Source organism: Silene latifolia, chromosome 4 (genome assembly GCF_048544455.1).
Source record: "Silene latifolia isolate original U9 population chromosome 4, ASM4854445v1, whole genome shotgun sequence".
Lineage (NCBI taxonomy): Eukaryota > Viridiplantae > Streptophyta > Magnoliopsida > Caryophyllales > Caryophyllaceae > Silene > Silene latifolia.
Window position 1 is genome coordinate 48,378,385 of NC_133529.1, and position 7,136 is coordinate 48,385,520.

Consider the following 7,136-nt stretch of genomic DNA (forward strand, 5'->3'; position numbering starts at 1 on the left):
CCAAGTTGGTCATCAAATTTGGGCTTGGCTTGACGACTTGGAAAAGGAAGTCTAATCACAATGGGCTCCTTCTCGTTGGCCTTGTCTTCATTTTTCTTTGAAACTTCTTCTTTTGATGGTTGTCCATCCTTGGAGTTTTGCACAATTTCTTCTTTGTCACTAGCTTCCACAACTTCATCCTCAACTTATTTCTTCGGTGCTTCATACCTTGTACCACTCCTCAAGTGAATGACACTAACCGTTTCATGTCTTGGGGGATTACTTTGAGGTGGTAATTGCCCCTTTTGTCTTTGTGAGCTTGAAGATGCTAGTTGAGTCAATTGGGTTTCCAACATTTTGGTGTGAGCTAGGATGTTGTTGATGGTAATTTCCTTTGCTTGACTATCCTTTTGCATTTGAGTGAAAAACTCTTGTTGATTCTTTTGCATTTGGAGGACCGCTTTTTGAACATCAAAACCTTGGTCATTTTGTTGATTGTATGGAGTTTGATTTTGGTAACCTTGATTTTGGTTGTAAAAGGGTCTTTGATTTTGGTTTCTTATCGGAGGTGGGGTGTATGTTGGTTGAGGGTTTTGAACATTTTGGCTTTTGTATGAGATATTTGGGTGGAATTTGGTGTTTTCATTGTAATAATTGGAATAAGGGGTACCACTCTTATATGCTTGAAAAGCATTCACTTGTTCATTTGTTCCCCTACATTCACTTTGATCATGTCCCAAAGTTCCACAATTCTCACATATCCCACTTGGGATTGATGAAGATGCCGTCATGGCATTAACATGATGCTTTGGTGATTTTGAGGCTTCTTCATGTTTAGCCATTGCTTTCTCAAATTTCAAGTTTATGGTATCAATATGAGAACTAAGTTGAGCGCCCAATTGAGTAATAGAGTCCACTTCATGCTTTCCTCCTCTAGTAGCCTTGCGAGGTCTACTATATTGTGAATTATGGACCGCCATTTCCTCAATCTTGTTCCAAGTTTGATTGTCGTCAACTTCGGTGAACATTCCATTTGATCCCATGTTGAGAATGTTTCTTGAATCTTCATAAAGACCGTTCCAAAATTGTTGTACCAAGAACCACTCGCTAAGTCCATGGTGAGGACATGAGCGACAAATTCCCTTGAATCGCTCCCAAGCTTCATACAAGGATTCTTCATCTCTTTGCTTAAAGCCAGTAATTTGAGCTCTTAGCATGTTAGTCTTTTCCGGTGGATAGAACTTTTTGTAGAAAGCTAGAGCCAACTTCTTCCAAGAATCAATTCCGAGAGTAGCCTTATCAAGGCCTTTCAACCATTGTTTCGCGGTGCCAATTAGAGAAAAAGGAAATAAGACCCATCGAATTTGGTCTTGAGTTACACCGGTTTGAGAAATTGCATCACAATAGTCGCAAAAAGTCTCCATATGAGAATGAGGGTCTTCACTAGGCATCCCCCCAAATTGGCTGCTTTCGACTAATTGGATAAATGCGGATTTGGCAATAAAGTTTCCGGTTAAGTGTTGTGGTGTGGGAGTACCATTGGGTAGGTTCTCCTCGGTTGGTACGGAATGTGATGAAAATTTAGGCATTGTGGGTTGATTTTGTGTTGGATTTTGTGTTGGGTTCTCCTCACCTTCTCTTGCAAAAGGGTTGATGAACTCAATAGTGTTTGGTTGAATAACCTCACCAATACCTCTCAAAGTTCTCCTAGCAAGTCTTCTATTGGTTGTCAAAGTCCTTTCAATTTCGTGATCAAAGGGTAACAAGTTACCTTGTGATCTTCTAGACATTTAAAATATCAAACAACTCGAAAATAATTAGAACAAACCTTGAGGAGTTTTACTTCCCCAAGGCAAAGAAAGACACAACTAATAACAATATAAGAAAATCTAAATCAAGTTAACACCGTCCCCGGCAACGGCGCCATTTTTGGTCGGACTCTCGAGGAGGTTTAGTTTTCGGTACTTGTCGTGAGGAGCACCTAGACCAAAACACTATTTATATCTTCACACACAACTCTACAATTAGTAAAGAGGCAAGTAAAGGTCGGATCCCAAGGGACGGGAATTGAGATGAGATTTTCTATTGCAACTAGTGGTGTCTAAGGGTGTCACAAATTGGGGTTTGAAGTAGAAGATCACTAAACTAAATAGCAATAAAAGTAAACAAGCAAGATGAATTGAAAGGGATGTAAACAATTGATAAAAGGCACTAGGGTGTCATGGGGTCATAGGGAATTCATGGGAATTGATCATACAAACATATTCTAAAATTATAAGCAAGCAATTATTGTTGTGATGGATCGAGTTGGTTTATATCTTACAATCCTAGGAAAGTTTGGGTCCCGGAGCCGAATCGATTAGATTGTACAAACCCTACAAGTCGACTTAGTCTTCCCTACTCAACTATATTCATGGTCTAATGAGACTCGAGTTGGTTTATGTCTTACAAGTCTCATTGAAAAGATAGGTGATGGGTAAAAAATGCAAGGATTCATAGGCTCGCATTTCATCAAACATAACATGTGCATAAGTTGAGATCACAACAAGCAAGCAAATAAACTATGAAAACATATTAATTTAAGCATGAATCATCCCCCATGTTGGTTTCCCCTAATTACCCATTAACCCTAGCTAAGAAAACTACTCACTCATTATCATGTTGATCATGCTAGCAAGGTTGTCAATCATACCAACAAAGTGAAACATGACGAATAAATGAAAATGATTAACAATAATTAAAAAGGGATTAAGAGAATTATACCTACTAATGATTTCAATAACAAAGCAAAGAATAATAGAAGTACTTGATGATTGATTGGAAGGTTGTCAATCTCCCAATAATAACCCAAATAATCTTCAATTACCCAAAATGAAAGATGAACACAAGAGAGATTAAGGAAATGAAACTTGTATTAAAACTTGATTAAATGTTGATTACAAGATTAAAGAGAGATTTGATTGATATTAACTACACTAAAGATTTCTAAGAAGAACATGCTCTTCTAATTAGACTAATGGGGTATTTATAGTGGAGATTAGTTACATAGATTAGGGTTTACTAAGGGCTTAAATGACGATTAAGTCCTTGAGGAATCGCCGGTCTCTAGGGAGACTCCGGTCTCCTTTTCGCCGGTCTTAGAAAAATATGCGCATCCTTCCTTGAAGCTTGTAGAAGACGAAATGGCTGTTAGAGAATCCGGGCGTCTTAGGCACGGGACGGGCAGATTGTGGTGATTCTGGACGGGCGTCCAGATGGGGAAGACGGGCGGATTCTGGGTGTTTTGTACCGGCGTCCACTGGGGGAAGACGCTCGGATTGTGGTTGCTGGACGGGCGTCTTGTAGACAATCCGCTCGGATTGTCTTACAGCTTCTTTTCTTCCTTTTTCTTCATAAAATCCTTGAGGATTTCCTCGGGGATGCAAGGATCTGTTCTCATCATTGCCCATCTACTATAGTATGTACAAAGGCCTTCTAGTCTTGTCTCTCCTTGATGCTTGGTCATTGAATTCAATCAATTTAGCTCTATTTTGCCATGAAAATGCAAGGTTTGCACTCCTTTCCTACCAAGGACACAAAACCTCAAAGAATATGCAAAACAAAGGACTAAAGACAATAAATGACCCAAATATGCACTAAAAAGCATGGGAACAAGGCTAATTCGGGGACTAAATATGCACTAATTATGGTCACATCAGGTTCACCGGAATAGAGACATTAAAATCTACAAGATAGTATAATATTTAGTTTTCGTGAAGAATATAAAATTCCTCTAACTTGAGTGGTCTAAACCAACCACCAAGTTATCATAGGAGTAGGTACAACCTTTTGTTTTAAATCACATGAGTGATGCCTTCTATGTATAAACATAGATGATTACATTCTTTTAAAACCAAATTTAGGTACATTTGTCCCCAATTGAAATCATTGCTAATCTAGCACCATTTCGATACAAAATGTCCTATGCTAGACGTCTTACGTTTTGTCAATTCGTGTAAACTTCTTTACAAAGAAATGACCCGTACTTGGTATCTCATACCAAGATAGTGGAACTAGCCTATCCATTGAGTAGATGTCTCTTTCAACTTTTGTTCTATCGCATACATATATGGTTGATTCTTCTTAACTCCCACTCACTTTCACATTCCTCTTTGTTCAATCAAGCAAAAATGAATCTCATGAAGACCTCTCTTCATGTCATTCGTGATATTTTATACACTTAGTAAGAGTGAATTACTATAAAGTGAGTGTAACATGTGGCAAAATCTCAACTTCTTGCGAAATTGGACTACCTAACCGTTCAATTGTTATCATATGCCTAAACTCTTTAGCGCATAAACAATCGATTTGGCCTTTCTCGAAGTGAGCCATTTGACGGTGTCATATTGGAGTATTCTAAGTGTTTTTGAAAACTCTTTTCGCACACTTTTGAATTACACTTGAGTAATTAAAACTAATATGTCATCATCATGACGGAGGTCTCACTTTCGAAATCAAGACTCTCTTGATAAAATGTGACTTCCTTTTAAACTCGTAATATGAGTTTGCAACATAAAACCCCTTTTTAATATGTATGGACATTAATTAAGTTGTATAATAATCGCAAAAATCGTTGTACGCTAATGTAGGTGAATTAGTAAATCATGTTACCAATCATTGCTACCGAATTCTTTCAAAGAAACCGCTTCCTATGAAAGAACGAAACGAGTATAATAATAAATAGAGAAAGGAGGATGAAGTGCGCGATGTCATACATTTATGAGTATGAACGAAAAATAGGAAAAATTAACATTCAATGTTTTAAAAATACTTGTGAAAACATGTTCAACAAGTTTTAACATTTATATAATGATCTCCCACTAAATTATATAAATGATTCCAAGACCCAAATTTTAAACAAAAATGAGCATCGCTTGGGCAAAACATCCCATAATTGTGTAAATTCGGTAAGTCACGTTGACTAATTCTACCTCTAGAACTCTTGGTCGACGAATTTCCTTAAATTCATCTACTAGCCCCGGAACACAAGACCGTCTTATATCCCGTTGAGTCCAACCAATTTTAGCGTGTGATAATCGTTTAACACCCTACTTACCCAAGGTAAAAAGAGAACACCCCGCTTGGGCGAGCGTGGCTCTAATGAACAAGAGATTCATAGGTGTTACTAATTGGTAAGACTAATCTCAATTTTAGTTATGTGAGAGATCTTGTCAATTTAGTCATAAATTCCTTATAAGTGAATTAAGTCGGTGAATATAAATGACGTGAATTGACAATCGCGAAGATAAAATGCATGTGAATGGCGATTTTGGCATGCGCGAAAATAAAACAAGCAAACATGTAAGCATATGAATAAATCCTAGTATGGCCACCTAGTTAATAAAAACTAGTCTATTACATTTTGGAAACCAACTCCTTGGTCCCTTGCCTCTTCATTCCATAAGTGGCTCCTTCTTGTGGGATTTGGAACACCTTCCAAAAATAGACTCCGTCTCGATGTAATCCGTCTTTTGGAAACACCGGTAAGAATAACTATTACAATTGAATTACATAGCTATTCCTATTATACATTAATTAATAAAATAAATAAAACTATTAATTAATTACAAACCGACGATATGAGATCGTATTTAATTACAAACAAATCGATATTCCCATTCATTTCGGGTAATAACGATTAAAATAAACTAGGCCATACTAGGTACAACAAGATAAATACTTTAAATAAATGACAATCATTCATTCAACTTAAATAAATATGCTTAAAATGCTGTAATATGATGCCAAAATCGCTCTATCTATCAATCGTTGGTATCCATCTCGGTTTTTGTGGATTTAATCGATTTTTAACATGTAAAAATCAATAACCAACTCTTAAATCTCATTTAAGTCCAAACTAATTGTCCAAACTGTTTTGAACCTCAAAATTAGTCCTCACTAATTTTATGATGAATAATTAGTTTGATTTGGTGAGATTTTGCTAATTTAATCGGTAAAATCATAATATTAAAGTAAAAATCCAAAATAATTGAAAAATTACCCAAAAAATTGAAACAAAAATTTTTAGTATTCTGGAACACTCCCAAGAACACCAAAATGTCAGAAAAAATGCCCAAAAATTCCGGATAAAGTTTATGAAGAAAAAGATCGATATTTATCGGTTTTTAACCACTAAAACCAATAAACATCAAAACAAGGTGAAAAAAACAAATTAAAATTCACTTTTAACATTTAAATAATATTTTTAAATGTACATAAAATTATCATGGGCATAATCAATTGTTTCGAAATTATGATTAATTAATTTCACTTTTATCGACTTTTATCTCATAAAATCAATAAACATGCAAAAAATTCGAACCAACCTTCAACTTTTTGCATACAATCAGTAGAAAACATGCATGAATGACCATAAAAAATACATGCACCGAATCAACTTTTAACTAATTTTAGTCAATTTTTAACTAAAATACGGCATTTTGACTCGGTTTTCTACCAAAAATCATTAAAAATAGCAAAATAACTTCATAAATCACCAAACTTCACCACAAATATTTTGAGATCAGTAGGTATGCATGCTCCAAAAATTTCTTGCTAAAACCTCTTCTAACACAATTTTTGAGTTTTTACAAATTATCTCATAATTCATTAAAATGCTTAAAATCAACATGCATGTTACAAGCCTAAGCTCTGATACCACTTGAAAGATCATAGATCCATATTAGACTCTCTAATAAAAATTAAATTATCTCATAATTTGTCATTTAGGTGATCTATGTAACATGAATGTTAATATGAAAGCATAAAAAGAAAGTATAAAGAAAAACAATTTCCTTACATTGATTTTGTGGTAAAAAGGGCACAAACTAGTTCACCTTACTAGCTTGTTCTTGAGCTTATACCAAATGGATGATCCTCCTTACTAATCTTCAAAGAGAAGATCTCCTTCTTGTTGCACCCAAGAACTTACCCAAAAATAATAACAAGTATTTAACTAGAACTTGTTATTATTATACCCTTGATATTATTTGTAATATTACTAACATTTCTTAGTAATAAAAAGTATTACTAACATCTTAGTAATAGATAAATGATAATTTTAGAGAGATGTGGATTTTATGTTCACATGCAAAAACATACAAAATGATGTTGTGTAG

The 7,136-nt window shown here is 35.1% G+C and overlaps 1 non-coding gene across 1 annotated transcript; it reads left to right on the forward strand.

The window, feature by feature from the left end:
* Window positions 1–1,089: 1,089 nt before the first annotated feature.
* Window positions 1,090–1,196, forward strand: LOC141654151 (small nucleolar RNA R71). The gene has a single exon (XR_012547717.1). It is a non-coding gene; the product is annotated as a small nucleolar RNA R71 (small nucleolar RNA).
* Window positions 1,197–7,136: the final 5,940 nt, after the last annotated feature.